This window comes from Parasteatoda tepidariorum, chromosome 1, assembly GCF_982258835.1.
Source record: "Parasteatoda tepidariorum strain Cologne lab strain chromosome 1, Ptep-v5.0, whole genome shotgun sequence".
NCBI lineage: Eukaryota > Metazoa > Arthropoda > Arachnida > Araneae > Theridiidae > Parasteatoda > Parasteatoda tepidariorum.
The window spans coordinates 122,338,756-122,365,478 of NC_141755.1; the positions used below are offsets into that span (position 1 = coordinate 122,338,756).

General features: G+C 31.1%; 1 long non-coding RNA gene across 2 annotated transcripts in view; it reads right to left on the reverse strand.

The window, feature by feature from the left end:
• Nucleotides 1–13,244, reverse strand: part of LOC147816851 (uncharacterized) — a 36,757-nt gene extending 23,513 nt beyond the window's left edge. The window contains exons 1-2 of one of the 2 annotated variants that reach the window (XR_015429254.1): nucleotides 13,007–13,244; nucleotides 9,304–9,425 (exon numbers count right to left, since the gene is read on the reverse strand). This is a non-coding gene — a long non-coding RNA (uncharacterized LOC147816851). The remainder of the gene's footprint in view (nucleotides 1–9,303; nucleotides 9,426–13,006) is intronic. The other variant, XR_015429253.1, reaches the window with a different exon arrangement.
• Nucleotides 13,245–26,723: the final 13,479 nt, after the last annotated feature.

Genomic DNA, 26,723 nt, shown 5'->3' on the forward strand with positions numbered 1-26,723 from the left:
TAGACTGATCCAAGTGATAACCTACCCACACGCTGACCGCAGCCAGTGATGCTTGACTTCGGTGATCTGCTGGGAACCGCATCTTAGCGATCAGTCCATTACGAGACTCCTCTTTATTGAAATCCAGAGCTTCAGCTTCTGGACTTTCCCAGAATTTTCTTGCCTTTGTTCAACACTTCGACATTTGTGTGGTTCGACTTATTCAGTTAATACATGAGTTAAAATATCAAGAACCTGTACACATTATGTAGCTCATTGTTTCTTGAGAAATTAGATTTGATCGTAGTGACGAGCGTTGCTGCTACTATAAATTTGTATGTTGGCTGCACAATGTAAAGAAGTAGATCACAAGAAAAAGATGAGAATAGAACCTTCAACCTATATTGACGGAACAATTACTGATATAACAATACTCTGATGACAGCTTGAATACAAATGTCGAGATTCTCAAGACATATTTATTCTACAATTTTTTATGTTATGGTTCGAATCCTGGTAGGTAGGTACATACTTAAATGACGTCACACTAGAGTTGCACAATAGGCTATTGGTGACGGTCTGAGAAACATCCGTGAGGATGATATGAAGATATACCATCACAATTTTGATCCTCTGCAGAGGTGATGCTTACCCTGCTTTAGGTTCGAATCTTGAATCTCTATACTACATCAAAATTATATTTTGTTTATAATAACCAAAAAAGGTAATACAACTGCGACTATAGGATGAAAATCTATATAAGCAGTCTGTGATACCAGAATTTATCATTTTGACTATTATTTGTTTTAATTCAGAGATGGCGTTGCCATCGCATTGCTTTTGGTAGTTTTCTCCTTCCTAAAAGGAGTAATTAATATTCTAACCGGCAACGAGCAAGGTTGTCCGGCTTAAGCTCATTTGTTTATGTTTTGTTTTCCTAATTTTTCAATAAATGAAGTTTAATCTTGGTATTTGTTCAATAAGTCCATACTCACGAACCGCTGATACTACACTGTCGCACCCGTACAGGATTTTATGGATCTATTTGAATAATTATATTCTGTCTCGAACTGCTTATATTCATAAATAAAAGATGACTTTCCTGGAGAGAGGCAAGAAAGAAGATTTGCTGAATATTACCAACGAAATGGGCATTACGAATGCTGAAAATTTGAAATTATTTGAACTTAAGAAATGCATAGTGGAAAGCGAAAACTACGAGGAAGATTTCGTGAAAGAATTGTTGAGTTCTCTTATAGAAGAAAGATAACGTAAGGACGAATTAGACGAAAATAGACGAAAAGAAGAAGCTAAAATGGAATCGGAAGAAAGAAAACGAACCCAAGAAATAAATTTTGAATTAGAGAAATTGCGTCTGCAAAATACAACAAGAATTACAAAAGATTGGGTGGCGAATCCCATTTCGCAAAAGAATGCTCAAAACGATTTAGTAGAGCGGCGGATAATTCGAAGAAAAACGAAGTTTTAACAGCCAAGATTCGTTCTGAATTATTTAACGGGAATTCCAACCTTGAAATTAAGCCTCTACATTTCGTTGATGTTCTAATTGACAACAAATCATCAAAAGCTTTGGTAGACAGCGGGTGTCAAATTCCAGTGATACATGAGAATTTAGTTTCAAAATCGAAAACAGAAAAGGGTAAAATTATGCTTAGTAGCGCATTCGGAGAAAGGATTGACGCCGATCTCATGAGCTTCCAAATAGCCTTGAAAAAAGAAAATACTATGTTATCGGATAGGGCTAAAGAGAATAGAAGGGCTGGTTCACTCCTTTGAAGTATCTCTCGCCGCGCCGATCCTCCGACGTCACTCTAGTGACGTCACTTTGGCGCAAAGCTCGCACTTTTACTTCAAGAACGGAGCGTTTGGTCTTACTATCTCTAACTAATATTGGATCATTTCTTTTTGCGAGATATTCTAAGACATTTGTTATTTTCTATAATTACTTTCCTCAGTTTTTGCAGTGAATTTACAAGAATTTAAAACTATTATCGAAATGCCAGTTTGCGCGATTGCAACTTGCAAAAATTCTGATACAAAAACAAAAGGAAAAAGTATAATTTTTCGCGTGTTCCCTAAAGTAAATGAACAACTATGTAAAGAATGGATTCTGAAATGACACAGTAAATATAAAACAGCAATACGTTTATTCTGTCGTAAAGAACTTTTATAAAAATTCATTATCTAAATAGAAACCGCCTCGTTACTTCATAAAGAAAGGCAGGTGAAAAGAATTAAAAAATGGATAAAGTCAAAGAAAATTAAAATGTAAGTAAAAAGTATAAATAAAATATATAGTATATAGTTGAAATTCTCCTAATTTCATAACATATTTTTTAATGTAGTTATTCTAAATATTTATGATTTTTTTTAAAAATTATATTCTCTTCAATTTAAATATCTATAAATTATATCATCGTAAATTTAAATGTCTATAAACAATTGTAAAATTTCTAATGTCATTATGAACCTAAATTATTATTTTGTTTCAGTAATTAGCGTTTAAGGTTGATGTTTCCTAATGATTAAGTATGAACAAATTGCTATTAACGACATATTTTAAAATCAGGGATTCTAAATTTAACTTAACTTATCGTTATAAAAGAATATGTAGATAAAAAAAGTGTCGATATATGCCTTCATTTTTCTTAATAGTTAAAGTTAAAACTGAACTTTTTAAAATAAAGTATTTATCGTGTCATTTTCACCAACTAGCAAAACATTTTTACAAGTTTAAAATGGTATTTTTTTTAATATAATAACCAAGAAAGTTCTTTTTTAACTATGTTTATGAACGGAAATAATGTGTTAATTACGTAAAGTTTGATGGCTAATAACCAGAAAAAGTCTAACTTATTTTTACAAAGAGAAAGATGCAAAGTTATCATATCTTTGCTTGCGATCTCCGAGATCTGTGGACACAGTGACGTCATGAGGAGGGAAATCGTAGCTTCAGCTCTAAGAGCGGAGTGAACTAGCCCTTGTATTCTCTTTAGCCCTGGTTATCGGAGCCAGTCGAAATTCTCGCTGCAGTAACAGATAGAATTCAAGAAAATTGTATACTCCCTCCGAACATTTTGAATTCAATTGAAAATAATGAAGTCATTACCATGACAACCAAGGCTGAACAAAAAGATGCGAACGAAAAAAAGAAACACCTACATTTCGAAGAAGGCATACTGTGTGGTCAAATTAGTGAAGACGTCATAATTAAAGGCGGAGCTTGTGACTCAGAAGTGCAATTGAATAGCGAGAGTGAAGCAATACAATTTAAAAAAGAACAACAAAAATGTACGTCCCTAGTAGATGCTTGGTGCTATGGGAAAATTAAGAAAAACGGTTATTTATTTATTGATGGAATACTTCACCATAAAGAAAACATCTTAGGACAGCCTACTACTCAGCTGGTACTTCCGAAATCAAAACAAAAAAAAGTCCTCGAACTTGCTCACGATTCAATTTTTGCTTGTCACCTAGGAATGAAAAAAACAAAAGAAAGAGTTCGGTATTCTTTTTATTGGCCCGGACTTGCTAAAGATGCTGAAGAATATTGTAGAACATGCAAGGCGTGTCAGTCAAGAAGCCCAGAAAGATGTACCGATAAAATTCCGATAACTCCTGTCGTAAGACCTAACCTATCATTTGAAGTAGTGAATGTGGACATTATTGGACCTATTGATCCACCTTCTCCCAGAAAACATAAATACGTTTTATGTTTAGTTGATCAACATTCCCGATGGCCAGAAGCGATCCCTTTACGATCTTTAAATGCTAAAAGTACTTGCGACGCTCTTTTGGAAATTTTTATGAGGACCGGAATACCCCGAATGATCGCAAGCGACCAGAGCACCAATTTCGTATCAAAAATGACACATGAATTCATAAATCGTCTCGGATCGTCAGCCAGATTATCAGTTCCAGGATATGCTGCGAGCAATGGCCTAGTAGAACGATATAATAAAGTACTAAAGAATGCTCTGCATCACGTAATTCGTACAAATCCACATGATTGGGACAAATGTTTACCTTTTATATTATTCGCTTACAGAGAAGTTCCCAACTGCACTACTGGTGTATCACTCTTCAAACTCATGTATGGTAGGGAAGCGAGAGGACCACTCAGTGTATTGAAGTCTAGCTGGTGCGGAGACATTCCTTTGAATATGAGTAAATCTATAACTGATTATCTACAAGAATTAAAAATTAACCTTGAACAAGCAGATGAACAAGCAAAGTTGGTAGCAGAAGGAAAACAACAAGCCTATTAAGATTACTTTAACCAGAGAACAGTCTGCAAAAGTTTTAAGCTTGGAGATCTAGTATACTTGCTTATTCCAGATGGCAGCAATAAATTATATGCTCGATGGACAGGACCTGGAGAAGTCATCAGACACTGTCCGCCACATTCTTATATGGTTAAACTACCAGACGGTCGGGTTAAACATGTTCATGTAAACAAGGTGAGACGATATCAAGCTCGAACTAATGCCATTGGTGTAATTTTTGAAAATGAAGATGAATTTGGAGAAATCTTAACGATTCCAGAAAAGAACTATTCCGTGCCAACAAAAAAGACAAAAATCAACGAAGAAATAGAACTTAATCATCTAAGCGCCGATGAACGAAGAAAAATCGTGCCTCTTATGTGCCAACATCAAGCACTTTTCACAGGTTAAATAAGGAAAGCTAATGTGGAAGAACACAAAATTCGACTGATTCCTAATAAGGAACGAAAGAAGCCTTACATTTACAGAATTCCTGAAGCGTTGAAACCAAGAGTGGATGAACAGATCGAAGAGTTGTTGAATGCAGATTTGATTGAAGAAAGTGATGCTGATATCGCACACCCTGATGTAGTCTGTGTTTGCAAGAAAGATGGAAGTTTACGTTTATGTATAGATTATAGAACTTTGAATACAGTTACAAAACCTGATGATTTTCATATAGAGAATTCTACCGATCTAATGTACTGCATAGGGAAGTCAAATGTAAAAACTACCTTAGACTTACTTAAGGGTTATTATGCAATCCCAATGGAGAAAGAGAGTAAAGAGTACACTTCATTCAAAACACATCGGGCCCAATACCGATTCAAAGTTATGCCATTTGGTTTGAAAAATGCTGCAGCTACTTTCCAGAGAGTAATAAGCAATGCCTTTAAAGAATTCTCTAGAGCTTACTTAAATGACATAGCTATATTTTCTCCTGACTTTACAACACATTTATTGCAGGCAACAAGGTGGTTATTAGTAAAAAGGAAGAAAAAAAACATTAAAAATAAAGATTAAAAAAAGGTGAGAAAGGAAAGAACAAATAACGTATCAGTTACATATTAGAAAAAAATATTTAAAAAATATGAGGAAACGTTAGAGCTTAAATAATAACAGAAGAGAGTTTTGTACTGCCTGATACTTTGAAAGTGTTACTGGGCCTCCCTACCTCAAACGAGGTGGGACATCATCTTCCTACAACGCCCATTGCACATTCTAGTGTCTTCCCCAGACAACAGCATTGCAGGCAACAAGGTGGTTATTAGTAAAAAGGAAGGAAAAAAAACATTAAAAATAAAGATTAAAAAAAGGTGAGAAAGGAAAGAACAAATAACGTATCAGTTACATATTAGGAAAAAAATATTTAAAAAATATGAGGAAACGTTAGAGCTTAAATAATAACAGAAGAGAGTTTTGTACTGCCTGATACTTTGAAAGTGTTACTGGGCCTCCCTACCTCAAACGAGGTGGGACATCATCTTCCTACAACGCCCATTGCACATTCTAGTGTCTTCCCCAGACAACAGCATTGCAGGCAACAAGGTGGTTATTAGTAAAAAGGAAGGAAAAAAAACATTAAAAATAAAGATTAAAAAAAGGTGAGAAAGGAAAGAACAAATAACGTATCAGTTACATAGTAGGAAAAAAATATTTAAAAAATATGAGGAAACGTTAGAGCTTAAATAATAACAGAAGAGAGTTTTGTACTGCCTGATACTTTGAAAGTGTTACTGGGCCTCCCTACCTCGAACGAGGTGGGACATCATCTTCCTACAACGCCCATTGCACATTCTAGTGTCTTCCCCAGACAACAGCATTGCAGGCAACAAGGTGGTTATTAGTAAAAAGGAAGAAAAAAAAAACATTAAAAATAAAGATTAAAAAAAGGTGAGAAAGGAAAGAACAAATAACGTATCAGTTACATATTAGAAAAAAATATTTAAAAAATATGAGGAAACGTTAGAGCTTAAATAATAACAGAAGAGAGTTTTGTACTGCCTGATACTTTGAAAGTGTTACTGGGCCTCCCTACCTCGAACGAGGTGGGACATCATCTTCCTACAACGCCCATTGCACATTCTAGTGTCTTCCCCAGACAACAGCATTGCAGGCAACAAGGTGGTTATTAGTAAAAAGGAAGGAAAAAAAAAACACTAAAAATAAAGATTAAAAAAAGGTGAGAAAGGAAAGAACAAATAACGTATCAGTTACATATTAGAAAAAAAATATTTAAAAAATATGAGGAAACGTTAGAGCTTAAATAATAACAGAAGAGAGTTTTGTACTGCCTGAAACTTTGAAAGTGTTACTGGGCCTCCCTACCTCGAACGAGGTGGGACATCATCTTCCTACAACGCCCATTGCACATTCTAGTGTCTTCCCCAGACAACAGCATTGCAGGCAACAAGGTGGTTATTAGTAAAAAGGAAGGAAAAAAAACATTAAAAATAAAGATTAAAAAAAGGTGAGAAAGGAAAGAACAAATAACGTATCAGTTACATATTAGAAAAAAAATATTTATAAAATATGAGGAAACGTTAGAGCTTAAATAATAACAGAAGAGAGTGTTGTACTGCCTGATACTTTGAAAGTGTTACTGGGCCTCCCTACCTCGAACGAGGTGGGACATCATCTTCCTACAACGCCCATTGCACATTCTAGTGTCTTCCCCAGACAACAGCATTGCAGGCAACAAGGTGGTTATTAGTAAAAAGGAAGGAAAAAAACATTAAAAATAAAGATTAAAAAAAGGTGAGAAAGGAAAGAACAAATAACGTATCAGTTACATATTAGAAAAAAAATATTTATAAAATATGAGGAAACGTTAGAGCTTAAATAATAACAGAAGAGAGTTTTGTACTGCCTGATACTTTGAAAGTGTAACTGGGCCTCCCTACCTCGAACGAGGTGGGACATCATCTTCCTACAACGCCCATTGCACATTCTAGTGTCTTCCCCAGACAACAGCATTGCAGGCAACAAGGTGGTTATTAGTAAAAAGGAAGGAAAAAAAACATTAAAAATAAAGATTAAAAAAAGGTGAGAAAGGAAAGAACAAATAACGTATCAGTTACATATTAGAAAAAAATATTTAAAAAATATGAGGAAACGTTAGAGCTTAAATAATAACAGAAGAGAGTGTTGTACTGCCTGATACTTTGAAAGTGTTACTGGGCCTCCCTACCTCGAACGAGGTGGGACATCATCTTCCTACAACGCCCATTGCACATTCTAGTGTCTTCCCCAGACAACAGCATTGCAGGCAATAAGGTGGTTATTAGTAAAAAGGAAGGAAAAAAAAACATTAAAATTAAAGATTAAAAAAAGGTGAGAAAGGAAAGAACAAATAACGTATCAGTTACATATTAGAAAAAAAATATTTAAAAAATATGAGGAAACGTTAGAGCTTAAATAATAACAGAAGAGAGTTTTGTACTGCCTGATACTTTGAAATTGTTACTGGGCCTCCCTACCTCGAACGAGGTGGGACATCATCTTCCTACAACGCCCATTGCACATTCTAGTGTCTTCCCCAGACAACAGCATTGCAGGCAACAAGGTGGTTATTAGTAAAAAGGAAGAAAAAAAACATTAAAAATAAAGATTAAAAAAAGGTGAGAAAGGAAAGAACAAATAACGTATCAGTTACATATTAGAAAAAAATATTTAAAAAATATGAGGAAACGTTAGAGCTTAAATAATAACGGAAGAGAGTTTTGTACTGCCTGATACTTTGAAAGTGTTACTGGGCCTCCCTACCTCCAAAGAGGTGGGACATCATCATCCAACTACGCCCATTGCACATTCTAGTGTCTTCCCCAGACAACAGCATTGCAGGCAACAAGGTGGTTATTAGTAAAAAGAATGACATTCATTAACATTGAGAAAGAATTTCATTAAATATGGCAAAATTTTTAAATTCTTAATTAAATTTGATGCAATATTAAGCTTAAAATAACATAAAAGTTTGAAGTAGCAACACTGCGCAGAACCCAAACGCTACTGTGTACTTGTGATTGTGATAGCAAACCCGCATTCGGTAACCTTGACATAAACTGATTCTGGTGTAAAAAAATATTTAAAAGCTATGAAGGAAATTAATAACAAATATATAACTAACTGGTGTAACTAGGAACGATGGAAATATTTTTTCTCCAGAAAATAAACACTCGTAATCTAAAAAATTCAATTATCACATATATCACAGCATTTAAAGATGCAGTGATCACGAAAAACTCAAAATGTATTTCTTTATAAAGAAAAAAATATGCTCAATGTTTTTAAAAGCTTTAAGATTAAAATAGCTTTTTAAAAACAGGCTTAAGTTAACCAGGGGTCTGTCCAGACATTTTGTGAAAGGTCCGTTTTTGTAAAATTGTGAAAAAAAGTACTCCTAATTTGTGAATATAAAATAACACTAAGTCCCATTCTTTCTACCAGGGTCCGCTTTTGTGAATTTGTGAAAATAGGGTCCGTTATTGCAAAAAAAACTTTTTCAAGGAGTTTTTTAACTGCAAAGACATACAAGAGATTATGCTCAACACTGTAAAATTATAATTTAAAAAAATTATATTTTAAAAAATAAACAGCAAATACAGCTACTAAATTAACAATGCAACATACAAATATTTGGTATTTAGCCTTATATTGCTGAAAGCAGAATATTCATTTCCGACGAATAAAGGAAGAAACGTCTGCCGAAGACAAAATTTAGTTCCGTTTACATCTGTCTGTATCCCCCCCCCCTTCCTGGGAAGGGTTTATTCGATTAACAAAACAATAATGAAGATAAAACAAATTTGCGAAGGGTCCGATTTAAAGATAAATTATTTTGTGAAGGGTCCGTTTTTATGAAAAGATATTTTGTGAAGGGTCCGTTAACGGACCCAAATTTCTTCTAAACAGACCCCTGTTAACACAAACATAAAAACAGAACAAATTATCGTAAAAATAACATTAAATAAATAATAGTTAAAATAATATTAGTTATAAATAGGTTAATACAGAAAATTAAAAATAAAAGATTACTTACATTGAAATGAAAGATAAAACAAGCAATCCACGCTTTAGTTATCCAAGTATTAAGTTATCCAAGTATTAAGTAATCCAAGTATTATGTAATCCAAGCTTAAGTAACAAAAGACAACAAGAAAACTGAAATAGAAAGAGAATAAAATTTCAAAACTAGAATGCATAGAATTCGAATTAACCATAATCCACTAGAAGAGAGACAATACTACTTTGGTTTTCTAGGGTTGTTATAATCTTGAACTGTTTCCCCCTAATTTGCTATTGGGAATGCTCCGAACTAAAGTCGCCAATTTAATATTCGATGATTAAAAAAAGTTAGAAGTAAATTTTACGTCGAATTTTGATATCCAGATTTTCTTTAAGTATCTTTAAAAAAGTTGCGAAGTTCTTTACAGTTTTAAAAATACTGACAAAAATCAGAACTAGATACGAGAACGAAATAATTTTTTACGCATTTAAATCGTATAGTCAAAAACATAATGATGTATTTTATTAAAACAGATGATTTTAAATTGGTTATGATTTTCAAAATAGTTTTATTTATTTAAATTTTTAAACCCTTGTTTTTCAATTAAACAAAAAATATCAAAATTTCTTTCGAAGTTTTTTTTTACACCATGATTTTGTCACTACGTTTTAGTTAACTTTAAAAATTTGTCTCATTTCCGTCTGACTAGACTGCTCAAATCTCATTCGTAGCGCCACACCTTATGCTAGTTTGAATCGTTATGCTATTTCAATGGATAAAATTAATCGTCATTTTAAGACCAAACTGAATTTATCGTCAATAGAAATTTCAACTTGTTTCCAACTAACTAATGTGCTCAAATGTTATCTTGAGCTTTATAAATAAGGACAATGCATGCTCCAAATATTTCAAAATATATTTTGATCCTAAAAGCAGGAGTAGGGCCGAAAGTTATATTCCTTCATGTTTATTTTACGCATTTCTCGGCATCTCGAGATTTTTTAAGCTAATTGAAAAGCGTTTGAACTCAAATATTAAATTGTTTTAATCTAGGAAGTCCAAGCAAAAATAACTTTTTTACGCTTTTTTTTATTATTTTATATAATAATAGTCAAAAAATGACACAAATTTGTAATTTTTGATGTCGAATGATTTTGATGTTTGATGACTGTAATTTTTGATGTCAAAACACATAAGGTGAATAAAATTAGTTTCACAGTTTTTGAGTAATGAAATAATCCGATTAGCTTAATATGTTATCAGAATATGGCAAAGTAATTAAAATTAACGTAAAGATATTCAAACTTTTGACCGCTCTCTGGTTCAAACGATTGAGAAATATTTTTGTTTTTCAGATTGCGGCTATCCCCATACCTTAAGGATCAAAAATCTCAGAATCCATAAAAAAAGGTGCGTTTATTCAGGAAAAGAACTTTTTTGAGTATGATTTCCTAACTTAAAATATCGTCTGCACTCATTAATTTGCATATTGATGGTTAAATTTGGTATATAATGCTACGTTGTCTGTAGTGTAGGACACATATATTGGATCGAATATTGCATAGAGCCACAATTTATATTGCCTGCAGAGAGGGGGAGAATGTTATTAATTATAAAGGGCCACAAATTATATGGTCTGTAATATAAGGCTACATCTATACATAATAATAAAAGCGGCTGTGTGTGTGTGTGTGTGTGTGTGTGTGTGTCTGTAATCACAATATATCGCCCCAGAAGCCTCGCCCAGGCACGAAACTCGGCACATAATTGTGTTTTGACATAATGAAGAAGTATTTTTTTTCTTTTTCAAAAATTTGGATTAGTTTTTTAGTTATAAGTCATTTTGTAAGAAAATCTATGCTTTTTCGTTGCTTTCAAAAAATTGGCTGTTGCCAGCCAATTTTTTGAAAGTTAACTTAGAAATAACAAACCAAACGATGTTAAACAACAAACCAAACGATGTTGACAAAATGCGTAGAAAGCGCAACTAGATCGAAATTATACAAGCGCAACTAGATCAAAATTATAATACCTGAGCGCTTGACGTAACAATCGTCTTCAAAGAGCCATATTCAAAAAACTAGAACCCCTGAATTAGACAGGCCGACTCATCATCTATTTTTGCTTCAAAGAGCTAATGTATGCTAATGCGAACCTTACAATTGAAATATTAATTTTCGACAACTTAAACCAATAATATACGAAGGAATTAATAATTTAATTGTAAGGTTCGCATTAGTTTACATTTATCAAAGTGGAGAAAAGTTTAACTTTTGTATTAAAGATGTGGCAACATATTCGATACGTAAATAGAACGCTTCGCTTTGATATATTTGTCGCTGTTCATAATTGTTATAATAAGTTTTTCTTCTTCTTTACACGCTCTATTTTTTTTTTCTTAAGCGAAGACGATAATTTTTGTAGCGATATAGATATAGAAATTGATACAATAAAAAATTATATAGAAATAGAAATTGATACCATAAAAAATTAATTCGTTTTCGTGTTCTTTTCATGTATTTAGCATTTTAGTTTTTTTTTCTTAAGCATTGTAGCTATATAATATATAAAATAGGAATTTAAGACAAAATTGCAGGACAGGAACACTTTAATTGTCCACTAATCTTCAGATTTCCTGCTATATTTTAAAAAACTTTATTTGTGAAAATCTTTAGCGTGGCGGACAGCTGGCCGCCTCAGGCGGCTAGTATTATATAAATGCTATATATAATTATGAGCTATTATGTAGCTCTCCATACTATAATAGCTAATACAGTCGCAACAACTACGGTGCTGAGGTATATAAACTTCAAAGGTATACCGTTAAGATTAAAATCACTTTGGCATCGGGTTAACCGTAAGCGGTTTCCGCAGTTTTCGCTTCAATGTAATACAATAGACAGCAGTGTCTCATTGTTCACGATGTTGACGTAAAGTATCATCAGTGGTAAATGAATCATATTTTAAAACTCCTTGCCACTTTTCGTGGTTTTCTTCCCGTTGTAAAGCATATCCTGGTTAGTTTCATCAATAGGGTCTTTTAGAAAGTTAATTTGTTCCAATGTTCCATTATACTTAGGGTTGGGTTTTTATTTCACCGGTGCGTAGTTGACAGCCGTAAATGGGTCTAGATTTAATTTATTATGTTTTTATCTATTTTAAAATATATTGACTAATATTGAAATGAGCTATTTTAAAAACTATGAAATTTTGAGAACTTAAAATTGGGAAGTTAAAAAGATTCAAAACTATTAAAATCACAATAAATATTACATTTTGAGTTCATATAATAATACTGCATATAAACTATTTGCACTTCTGTAACTAATTGATGAATTATGTATTTGTCACCAATTCATACAATTTTTAAAGAACATAATTCCTTGTTCTGTAATTATCTTGTTCTGAAATTACGAGTAAATTTTTTTTAAGTTATATAAATTTCAAGATTTTAATGAATTAATCTTCCTGAAATAACCTATATAAGATTGAATAACTTTGCATCAGTTAATACGTGATAATCATGCAGTAATAACCATTCAATAATCACTAATGAACGATAACTATTCAACTTTCATTAAATTTTGTTGTAAATTATAAAAAAAACACTGTTAAAGAAAAAACTAATAAAAAACAAATCACAAATCTAGGAAAAGTTATAAAATAAATGAAAAGAAAAAACAAATAGGAAACAAAAAATGCTATATTATATATAGCTAAGAAAATTGAAACTTACTTGTTAAATCCTAACTATTACTTTCAATTTTCTAAAAATATAAGCTCTTGCAGACAGCTTAAAAAAACTTAAAGTGATAAACGCAGATTTAACATTTTTATACTAGCATTTATCGAAGTGAATGAGATTTTCTAAAGAAATATTTCAATTCCGTTTTGGTTTTCCAGGGTTGCTATAATCTTAATAATGTTATTTCACATTTGCAATGTTCCAATCTAAAGTCGCCAATTTAAAATCCTCGATTCATAAAACTTGAATTTAATGATACTGAAAATTTTTACATTTTGATTTTCCTAAAGAGTATTAAAATGTGTAGAAAATGCTTTGTTGTTTTAAAAAATACTGACAAAGATCAGACCTAGAAACGAGACATTTTATTTCCAATTTCAATTACGTAGTCGAAAGCATAACGTATCTTATTGAAACAAAGGATTTTGTATTGGTTTACGATTTTCGAAATAGTTATTTTTTTATCTCGAATTCTTAAACTGGTGTTTCGAGCAAAACAATATCTAAATTTCTTTTCAAATCTACAATCCCTGTCCAAATTATTAGAAGCGCTACAAGTTTCTATGTAAAATCTTAATTATCTATACAGCATTATTAACGTGACTGAAACCGGTTTACACTTCCTAACGTTCGTGTATCAGTTGGTTAAATTGGACTATTTATAATATAGTCTATGATTGGATAAATTAAACGATTTATTATATAAATAAAGAATAATTATATCTGGTATTATATTAGTATATTATAATAATCGTACCAAATTATTAGGCATCTGTAGTGCTAATACAGTTGCATGTTTACACGAGTTTATACGCAATACTTTTATATTTAACCATACATGTAATAGGTTTTAATTCAGGAGATTTTTTATATGCTTATATTATATGTATTTATTTTTAACGTATTACATTACTAATTTAACCAATTGATAAACGAACATAAACAAGCGCAAACCGGATTCAGTAGCGTAGAAACAATAAAGCTGTATAGTATCATCTGATAATTAAGATTTTGCATAGAATCTTATAGTGCGTCTGATAGTTTCGCCAGGGACTGTATGTAAATTTCTTTTTGATCTAAAATTCTAAATTTCTTTGAAGTTTTTTTACAGAATCATTTTCGTACTACCTTTTAGTCAGGGTTGGCAGGTTTTTGACATGTGACAGTTTAAACCATGGTTTAAACCGTCACGTCAAAAACCTCACTGTCAAAAATGTCGAAAATGTCAAAAACCTATATTCATATGTGAAACTTAATTAATACATAAAATTTATATATTTTTTAAAGGATAGTGTTTCTAAATATGTTCTAGAAAAAATAAATTTAAAATTTTGAAGAAACACTTATATTTTGAATAGTAACCAAAATCTTGTACTTTTGAAAACTCACATCTTTTGTAATATTATGTATTCATTTTCATGTGTTATTGAAAATCTGCAGTGATATTATTAAGAAATTTATTTATAACCAAATTTAGTGTATAGTATAGATTATACTAAAAATTAGACATTTTTAAAGATAAACATTATCAGTTTTGTACATTCGACATCTTCTTTTAAAGAAAAATCTTTTTAATATTCTTTTGAATCTTCTTAATCTTTTTAACATAAAACAATACAAATTTAAGTGCTTTCTGTTAAATATACAGAGTAGTTAGTGTCGATTTACAGTATATTCAGCCTATTAATTTACTATGCTGAAAATTTAGTTTATCCAAATACTTGTGAATTTCATTTTGCTGAATACGATATAGTTTTGTTGAATATCTAAATATTCAGCTGTTGAATAATTACTTCTGGCCTTCAAGATATGCATTATTTGTATTCTTAATACAAGTGGAGAAAAAAAAAATTTAGAGATAAAAATTGTTTTAAAATGATAAGTGTAATAATTATAAATAAATATAATAAACAATATGAATTATATTTATCATTATTCATAAATATAACTACTTTTAAATTCAAATTAACATATTGGATAATAAAGATATTCGGTATAACATTAAAATTTTTTTTTTTATACACTTGTATCTTGTATCAAGTTTGTATTTATACAACATAACTTGTAAGTTCCTTATAAATATTAGTTATATGTTCCTTATAGGTCAAAAATGCATAGTAATGAACTTTTAATTTTACCTTAATCTTAATTAAAAAATATTTTAAAACCTGCTGATTACCTATAGTATAATTAAATTTCAATATTATGCATGGCAACTGTTGGTAGTTTTGAAGTTTATATATTTTATTGGCAAACTTCAGTTTTTGACATTTTTGACGGTTTAAACCAGTATTATACCCTTGTCATGTCAAAAACCACCTTTTGACGTCAAAAACCCAACCCTGATTTAAATATTGAAGCAAGCAATAATATGTGCAAAAATCCTATTTCAATAAGGATTTTTTTTAGAAACCTTATTCAATTTTAGGTAATTTAAAAAATGTACTAAAACCAGGAGAAACTGGCAAAATCCAGTAGAGTTACCTGCTATGTGGATTAATATTCAAAATTTCAAGAGAATCACTCTGGACAATCAATAATTAAAATTAAAATAAGTATAAATGCAGTAATTTAATTACCTGTTTTATCTTTTAATACAAATGAAGATATCAATGAAGATAGACAGCAAAATTATTAGTCGGTAAATTTAAAGAAAACTGGATTATAACGAGATATTAATCGAGCAACTATAAAATAGTGAAGAGAAATCGAATAAAATATTGTTATATGGCGGCCGTTTGGCGACGAATTAATTATCAATTCTTTTTATAACCAATCAAAAGATAAAATGACTTGAAGGCGCGAAATTAGACAAATCGGAGTTTCAGCTGTCTGTAATGTAGATGTAACCTGATCAGTTGATTATTGAAACAGTAAAACACAAGGCTTAATTACACCTGCAAAGAAATTTCATCTGCCGTGAGAGAGAAAAAAATATGCATAGCTAAAAACGAATATAAATTTTAATTTTATTTTTTTAGAGTTAATACTGGAAGGTTTAGTTCGATGATTTTAAAGCAGATGTTACAAAAATGGTAGCGATCTTTTCAAGGCCTATAAAAAATGAACAATTTAATAAAAAAGTTTTAAGAAAAAATTTTGCACAAAAATTTAAAATTTTTTTTTCTTCATACATAATATTATGCTCACGAGCTAAACTAATATTGATTAAAAATCACCAAATTTTCAAAACCTTATTTGTTTTTAAAATTAACAAATTGAACTAATTTAGATGTTTAACTTGTCTAAAATATTGCAGAAAAAAAAACAGATCTCGCAGCATACAACATGTATTTCTGTTATACATTAATATGACAGTTTTAAATTTACAGAACAATTTTCAACTTGCTGTATATTTTATAAAACATTTCATTGTATAAAATTTGATTCTTGTATTTTCATTGTTTATGCAATTACAAATTCAACAGATTTTTTTAAAATTAGTAACAGATATAAATTACCGTTATGATAAAAATATAACTTATTGTCTTATATATGATGTGGTACCTACAAAACGTTTCATCGATTGAAATGCGCTGAAGTTGACTATCTTTTATACAGTGAAATTTAAGATTTGAAAAAATTGAGTATTTAAGTTTTGTGATGTCGAACCCAGCTCGGAAGACTAGGAAACTCCCAGATCTAGCATTGGGGTAAACTAGACGAAATTTTTGATGGAGAAAGTTAGCGTTTGCGTTATATGGAGAGGGAAACCACGAATATACCCCACGGAACCAAAGGAATTCTAACTATATATATAATTTATATATATATATATATATATATATATATATATATATATATATATATATATATATATATATATATATATATATATATATATTGTTCGAAATTGGGTCGTTGAACAGCTTACCCAATTTCGGGTTTATGACAAAACTCCGATGTTCAACTCCGTAGCCTTGTAGTTTTGAAATCAATCCAGCAGATAAGGGAACTCTGGTAGTAGGAGAAATTTGTATTGGTGGCGGACTTTTTGATGGATCTAATCCGCCTTTGCGTTGCATGGAGAGGAAGACCACGAGAACCCTCCACGGTTAGCTTGGCGGCAAGGGGACTCCAACCCATGATGTCATCCAAACCATGTCTACCACTGAAGGTATTTCACGTCAGCACTGTGGTCGGTGCAAGCTTGATGCGAAATTCGTATCGACCAGCCATCGCTACTCAAAATGATAATATTTGATTAATTTATAATTATTTATTATGATCATATCTTAAACTAGCCAGAAAATCAGGTTGGTCAGGACTTGTGCAACCCAAAAATCCGCTCTAGAGACAAAAAAAAAATAATTTGATTTTTGGGGTTTTTTTATTAAAACTTTTTTTACTCCATTTACTGCATGGAATTAACAATTGATATTGCAAAATAAACAGTTAATACTTTTCAAAGAAGGAAAAAAATTGCAGTATTCTTAAAAAGAAACTATTATAAGTTTCCTTTCTCGGTATTTGCATTATATAAACAAAATAACGCTGAGTTCTCATCTTTCTTTAAGGCGTGAGGCAAGGGGAAAAGAAAGAAAAAGCAGAACACTAAAAGGAAGAGCTTGAAGGAAATTAAATTTTTTTTTTGCCGTAACAGGCGTGTGATATTAAATTATTCGAGGAATTTAATTCAAAAATATTATTGTAATTCTTTTTAAAAACTTTTGATAACGAACTCATAAATTCAAACGCATTTTTTCCACATGAAGATAAAAGAAATTTTTAGTTTAACATAGATAGCGAACCACTAAGACCCGTTTTAATTTTAACGACTAAAAAGTGGCACAATATAAATGCCTTATTTTAATTGCTAACACTTATTGCAAAGAAATTTTAAAAAAATTCTTACACTTAACCTATGAAACCAATTGAAGATAATTAATAAGAAAAAGATAGAATAAGAAGAATAAAAAAAAAAATACTTTTTAATGATTATTTGTCATGTTCTATTATTTACTACTTTCATTATTATTTATCTCATGTTTGTTTATTACTTTCGATTATTTATTGCAAAATTTGAATTGCAAAATAAATTATTTTAAATTACAAAATGCGAAATTAGAGTGAAATCTGCAGAGTAGTTCACAAATCAAATTTTAAATTTATGGCTTTCTTAGCTTGGATAACTCAGAAACTGCTTAAACGATTCAAAATTTATCATTTCAAGTTACATGCTTTAAAAAAATGCAAAAATTTACACACCCTAAAATTAAAAACATTTTTGACAATTGCTAAACGAAATAATCATAAAAAAATAATATTAAAGAAATTATTTTTTCCTTGGAAAAACAAATTTGACAATTGTGTACAAAAATGTTTTAATTTGCTTGAAAAGTCCACGAAATGGCAAAATATACAAAAAGTAAAATCGTTTTTAAGGGACCCAAACGTAAGACTAAATTTTTGGGACCCTATTTTCGACAATTTCGGCCACTTAGGTGGTCAAAAAGAAGTTTCATTTGTTCGAGGAAAGCTTTTATTATTGTCTGATTTCGTAACTTAATAGTTAACACTAATTAATTAGCAAATTTAAGTTTACTCGTTTACACCATTAAGTTCGGTTTTTAATACGTGAAGATTTGATCATTCGAACAAAACTTACTCAAACTGATACTTTTTTGTTGCTGTACTTGATCATAGATGTTAGGTAGATACATGCTTTTGTTACTTTTACTTTCGACTAAGAATTAATACTTAAAGTATGTATAAATCAATCATTAATTTGTAATTTAAAGAGTCAAAATTTCAACAGCGTGTTTGTAAAGAGATGGCCCCAGAAGAGTAATAATCCATTGCTCTCAAAAGTGTCGATTCGTTTCTGATTTAGTGTACCCACCTTAATTTTCAGATTAACAATCAAATTATTATGATACAACTCTTAGGTAATCATTAAAAATAAACAATTTCAAAGAACGTATATTTCTTTCAAAATAACTTCGAGTAATCAGCGTTTTCCAAGTATTCATTTCAAATTCGAATTTTTGATAATTCGAAGATTTTTTACCTTCCCCTCTGATTTCGAAGTTCTAAGAGTGTATGTGGTGAAATCTTTAAATAAATGTAATTATATATTAATACTTTAAAAGTGAAGAATATCATTACTATTTGTGTTCTTTTTTAATAACTTTTAATTGATTCTCTTTTTAAGCAAGCATTTTAAGAAACTGTGATTTAAATATAATTATATTTAAATGTAATGTCAAAGAAAAGTATATGTTCCTTAGAGTTGTAAAATCGTTTTCAAACTGTTTCATAGAAAAGAAAAAATTTTGTTTGAGAATGAAAACGATTTTCTTAACATCTTTCTATAGACTCCTGACTACAGCATTAAAATTTGAAGTAAACCATCTGTTAACAAAAGAGGTATATGTATTATCCTTTTATAAAGAAATGTAGACCCCGTTTTGAAATGGATCGAGCTTAAATAAAAATGTCGCCAAGGATGAGAATGTGGTTTCACAAAAAAAGAGAGAAAGAAGACTGATTAGTGAATAATTATTTCTTCTTTGTCAAGATAATATCTTACCATCCAATTCCCATGGAATTTCTGAAGTAAAACTTCTCAAAATGTGTTTTAGTTGTACCACAAATAATGCTTTGAATTAGATTTAAAATAATTTTCGCCGCCATGTTGTATAAATTCTTTTTTGCCACACGCTTCTATCACCTCAAGCAATTTATCGTCGTTTTTTTTCTTTCTCTTTTTTTTTTAATGTGATACACTTACGTTTTTTTATTTAAAGTACTATACAAATTTAAAACTTTCACCTTTTTTGCCTACCTAAATAAAGTGGTTTTTAAAAACATTTATTTTATTATTATTTGTTAACAGGCACCGATTTCCCGGAGGGTATTCGTTCCCAGAACCCCAACTCGAGCTTGTAAGGACTCCCAAACTTTTCTTATTTCTTAATAGTATTTTCAGTAAAAAATATTGTTAATTATACAGAACAGTGCTGACATAAAATATCCCCAGTGGTAGATGGATCATGGTTTAGAGTTCCCTTGCCGTCAGGCTAAGTGTAGAGGTTCTCGTGATCTTCCTCTCCAAGTAATGCAAATAAGGGTCATCAAAAAGTCCTCCACGAAGGCAAATTCCTCATTATACTTGATCCCGGAGTTCCCTTGTCTTCTGGGTTGGATTCAAAATGACAGAGTTGAACATTTGTATTCGTAGACACAAAAATTTGGGTCTGCTGTTCAACGACGGTTATATCATAAAAAATAAAGTGAAATGATTTTATCTTACAACCGTCATTGAACTGCTGACTAAATTTTGAATTCATTACTACTAATGTTTAACTCCGTAGACTTTGATTTTTGAACCCAATCCAGAAGACAAGGGAACTCCTGGATCAAGTATAGTGAGGAATTTGCCTTCGTGGAGGACTTTTTGATGGAACTAATCCGCATTTGCGTTACATGGAGAGAAAAACCACGAAACGGTTATTCTGGCGACAAAGAGATTATTACCCATGATTAGTCATCTACCACCGAGGATTTCTCAAAGCAACGACTGCTCCAAATTCCGGATTTTGTGGCTGTTTGATAATGAATCTCTGATCCGCAACAACCTTTCTTCAGAAAGTTTTCTAAAGACAGATTTCGGTTTTGTTGTTGTTTAACTTATTTTGATAAATGTTGTATAATTTCTTCGATTTTGAGTTCAAGATATTCAGTTCTTATATCATTTTGAATGTGATTTTGGTATCTCGCATAAAATTATTTCAAGGTTATCAAAGCAAAACAAATCCGAAAGAGACGTGTTTTTTTTTTTTTAATGAATTTCATCGAGATTTTTTTTTTTACTTTTTTACATAGACTGTTTTTATGAAGGAAAAACAAAATGTAGGAATAGGTAATATGAAATACACGCATTTTAGGGAGTCATTGTGACTTGTCGCAGGAAAAACTTCATTTCAGAGAGGTGATGCCTTTTTTTTGGAATTTTTTTTCCCAAACTTATGACTTTTGAGTACCCTTTCTAAATTTTTCGTAACGCTGTGCACTCATTAAAAAATTTATGCATCTTTTACTTTAAAAAATTTGCGCAAAAATTAAAAATCGCAACTGGCTGTTGGCACCACTAATTATTAACTCAGCAAAATATAGCCAATACGTAATAGAAAATTTTCATGGCTAGCTTTATTTTAAAATAAATTTTTTTGAAATTTTCGTTTGTTGCAAGATATTTCGCATAATAACGCGTACCCCAGCTAAACTGTTCCCGTATCCCTGGAGGTACGCGTACCACACTTTGGGAAACACTGGGCTAAATGAACAATTTTTGAAACAGTACTTACTTTATTTTTGGACAGCATTGAAGGGTGATTATTACGGAACACTTTTTATACAAATTAGCGTGTACCACAGTGGACGGATAGTAAGACATAGTTTCACAATCAGCGGTAAATTTGTGGAAGGGGGAAAACTTTGATCAGTCTGCGAAGCGACCGAAGTTACGCGGTTCTCGTTTAACTGTTCGACCTTAAAGCAAAGAATCGGTCACGTTACCGGGCACCCTCTGCAGACCTCTTGGGATCATTCTCAGGAATATTTTACATATTGTCACTGATTGTGGGAACCGTAGTGACACAGGGAATAAAGTACTCCCAATGAAGTCACTTAAAACCAAGTAACATGGGTTCGAATCCCAATCATAGCTTTTTGATTCAAATCCACACCCGGTAAAAATATCCTCACTGGTAGACGGATGATGGGTTAGAGTCCCCTTGCCGTCGGTAACGCAAATGCTAGTTAGTTCCACCAAAATGTTTTCCACGAAGGCAAAATTTGTCCCAATACTTGATCCTGAAGTTCCCTTGTCTTCTGGATTGGGTTCAAAATGACAAGGCTACAGTGGTCGTAAACTCATGGTAGGTTCGGCTGTTCCACGACGGTCATGAAATAGCCTATTTTAAAGATATAGCGCGATGAAAATAAACTACTACATCTACATTAAGTAATCATTTATTGAATTATTTCTTGGAAGATAAAGCACTTTTTTGTATCCTCTGCAGATTGTCCAGAATCGCACGATGATTGGATGACACAAACTTGTGTTCCGGTGGTGATCGATCGGACAACATGAGAAGGAAACACAGAAGGTTGTTGTTGTAGTTCATTTACGTCGCACTAGAGCTGCACAATGGGCTATTGGCGACGGTCTGGGAAACATCCCTGAGGATGATCTGAAGACATGCCATCACAATTTTGATCCTCTGTAGAGGGGATGGCACCCCGGCTTCGGTAGCCCGACTACCAGCACATGAAGTCGAGCACTTTACGGTAGAACAGTTTAACGAGGACCCATACCGCACACCCTCGGTCCCTACGCAGACTCATCCAAGTGGTCACCCACCCGCAGTCAGTGATGCTTAACTTCGGTGATCTGATGGGAACCGTGTCTTATCGATCAGTCCACTGCGGGACTGAAATATTTTGTAATTGTATAATTATACTATATATTCTAAAAAATATTAATTGGGTACTTGCACTTCAAGAATAAGGTCACGGATACCCACTCATATGACCTATGTCAGCGAAAGCAGACCGTAATGTCATGTTAAAGTTGAGCTAAGGATTGAGTTGAGGATTGGCTAATTCGAAATAGAATGGAAAGAGCAGTTGCTAACGTAAATAAATGCCACGTTTCAACAACAAATCAGGATCGAGATATCCGTCACTTGCTTTTATCCCGTTAAGCGTTTTAGTAATAATTAATAATAATTTAAATTTATATCAAATATTTGAATTCGTCTAGTTTCATTCTAAATTAGAGTATGCATGAGCTGAAAATGAATAAAACAAGTTGAACTTATTGGAATGATAGTGAAAATTATAAATGATTACTCGGAAAATATATTTCTTTATTGATATTATTCAACTTTTATCGATAGTTTGTGTTCGTAAAATTTAACGATCTGTTTTTTTTTATTTCGTTTTTTTTTAATCGTCGCGATAGTTGAAGTTCAAAATCGTCGCCCACTATAGAAATTTATGATAATTTTTTCCGCTCTAACTTTAGATAAATTAATGCTTATTAACTCCGAATTTTCCTTTTTCTTCATTAATACAAATTTATCATTGTTAAACCTGCTTTCTTTCGAATACTGTTTTCAATAAATACTGTAATTGAATACCGTTTTCTTTTATTTTGAGTTAATAAGTTCCAGGCAATTTTTAATAAAGGGATATCTTTTTCATAATTCATTCAATGTTAGATTGTTATTAGATTAACTATGTATACATATATTTTTAAATTTCGTTGTTTTTTTCCTCTTGTGTTTTACTAAATTTCTCAAAATTTACCAAAACCTATACCTATTATAAAACATGGAATTGTGTGGTTTAATGCCCGGTATATACTAACCAGCACTGCTAATACTGATGCTTATTTATCGTCAGCGATATTAAAATATCAAATATTATAATATCAGCGAATAAATTAATATTAAATAGGATATAAAAAGTATTTTGGACATTCACCAAAGTGACTATGTGATTTTTGACATTCACCGGTGAAAGTCGACATTCTTTCGACATTCACGGCACGCAACTCAGTAATTAGGTTAGAAGCTGTTCGTTTACTGATTTACTCAGGTTTGGTATCAAAACAATGGAGCAAAATGGCGCACTCAGTTCCCCAAATATAGATCTATAATTTTGAAATTTGTCCATTTATATTGTAAAAACGTCTATCTTAGACCGTAATGAAACTGATTTTAAAGAAAATAAACCACATTTATTGAATTTTTATTTGTTAATAGCGCCATTAATAAAATCGTTTGGGTAACATTAAGACTTGACACGTGCAGTCAAGATTTTCATTTTTTAACAATTTTTTACTCTGAAGTAAAAATATTTTATTGAAGTTATACTTCTTATGCGACTTCCAACAAGGTTGCGTTAAACGTTTAACGCTACATTTTTATTGGCCGGGAAATCACGTGGTAGGATCCAGTTTTCCCTCGTTCATTTCCATATTGTTTTGGTTCTCACTAGCATAAAAATAATAAAAGTATTGTTTTTCTATAAATACTTTTTTAGTTTGTTTTGATACACATATAATTTAATAGGATAGTATTTTTTATTTTCAAATTTAGTGGATAACAATTGTAAAATATGAGTGAAAACAATCCCACGGACAATGCGACGAATTTAAGGTTATGTCAAGGCACGTCTCTTGTGAATATCAATTGATTGTTAGGTTTTCTCTTTTGAAATTACATTATGACGCATTCACATACATTATCAATGCAAATACATTTGCCATGGCGAGACGATGAGGCAACCACAAGCACTTCCACTGGTTCAAGAGGTCCACGAGGGAAAAATGCACAATATTACCGTGATTACAGAGCACGGAAGCGAGCAAAACAGGAAAAAGAGTCGTTGAATAGAACTAGTGATCCTTCTACGACTGCTGATTCTTCTACAATTAACGTCGCAGGTTACGAAGTTTAACTTTTTCCGCGTGGAGGGACTCCGCGCACTATTTCTTTTTTAATATCTAATCTGCAAGTAAAAATTTTCTATTTTTTTTAAATATAGATTTTCAATTCAATTCCTTCCCCCCCTCCGCTAAGTTACGCGAATTAACCTTATGCGAGTCTATACATAATTGCTTGTATTTTCCCCAATTATTAAATTATAATTTTAAAATTAAATGACATGTATTGTAACAACCGAAATATGCAACAAAATTTTTCATTTCGAGGATGAAAAAATAATCTAATTTTAACGTATTTTATCTGCTGGGCCACGGTAACTTACGTTACATTCACATAAACTTTATTGCACTGAGAACTTAGAAGCAAACAAATAATACTAATTAATACACATAAAGTGATTTCTTAAAATTACAATCAAAACCAAAAGGAATCTAATTAAAATAATTAATACTTTTCAATTTAAACCATGCCAAAATCTAAAATTAGTGTGGTAACTTACGTTCCCGAAAAAGGAATGGCATATATTTGCAATATGCCTGTACAATATGCAAGGCAAAATTGTACAGGCTACTGGTGACGATCTGGGAAACATCCCTGAGGATGATATTGATCCTTCCCCCCACCCACCCCAATATGGTAGACTTAGTGTGAAATCGAGAACTTTACGATAGAACAGTTAAAGGAGGGCAGATACAGTGCACCCCAGTCAAAGAATATATAGTTTGTCTATGGTAAGAACCGGGATTTGTTGATTTAAATCAGCTTGATTTAAATCACGATTTAAATCAAATGATTTTTTTAAAAAAAATCATTGATTTAAATCAACTAATTGTTTTTAAATTTATATATTGATTTTAAAAGTTAAAAAACAGTGTTTTAAATTATTGATACTTCTATTATTTCGTTTTCTTAGTTTTAAAATTTACTTTAAATAAATTGCTGCATTAATTAATTTTAGTTAACGAAATTACTTTCTTTCTTGGTGTTTGTTAAATTCCAACACATTTGGAATTACATTTTTATGAATGTTTTGATTCTTGAGATTGAAAGTACAGATTAAAGTAAACATTTAATGCTATCTTAATATAGACTTGCATAACTGTAGAAAGTAATTAATAAACATTATTTTTTTCAAAAAATAATGCAAATAATGTTAATTAAAATCCCACCTTTTAAATGAAAAAGCGTGGAATTAAAATCTACATTATATTTTATTGGTAGAAAATGTATATTTCTGAAGCTTGAGGTTATATTAAAAAGAAATTACCCTAATATGCCAAAAATAGAAAAAAAAAAAAAAAAAAAAGGCTGATGAATTCAGATATTTTCCCCCTGATATAGTGTCATTCTTCTCTTCAAAGTCTATTTGAAGCAGTAGGGTTATGTTAGCAGTATGGTTATAATGTGTTTACAGTATCTTTGACATTATCTGATTTTCTATAAAGAAAATTTGTGAAAAAAAATTCCAATGAGTACATAGAATTTAAAAAAAAATTCTTTTAGCTTAACTTATCTATTTTGATATAGAATTAAAAATAATTATTTTAATATAAAAATATATAGATTAAATATTTATTTATTTTTTGATGAATGTCTACATTTATAAACACAATCTGTTACATTTATTTTGTCATTTTAAAAATCAAGAAAAAAAGAGAAGAAATCACAATTTTAAATTAAAATTATGGTTTACTAATTGAAACTTTGTTTTAATAGTCATAGTACAGGGGTCTATCCAAGCCAAATTTAGTACCGTTTAGCGGTACCTTCACAAATTCAACTTTAGGAAAAACGGTAGAATAATTTGACAAAATACTTTTTTCTTAAAATTTTATTTTTGTGTCTCGTAAGAAACGATAAAATATAAAAAAATATCTACTAAAGATTAATATTTATATCTTTAAAAAAATTGTTTTTATGTCCGTGTCACCCCCTAGATTGTTAGCACAGGAGTCGCTAAAATCGATAATGATGCAAATATGACATGACAACATTCCTTTTGACCTACACTTAATGTGAACTATTGTCTATTTCAGTAACAGGTATCCCTCTCCTCTGCTTTCTAATTATTATTATGTACTGCATTTGAGGGGGTCCATTTGACGGACACTTTAATCATTTTTAATATGATATTAATATCAATGATATTAATAACAATGATATTAATATCAAGTCACTGGATGGGAATCAAAATTTCTGACAACATATATCTATGCCAAAAAATATTTATTAAACATCTTTAAAAAAAT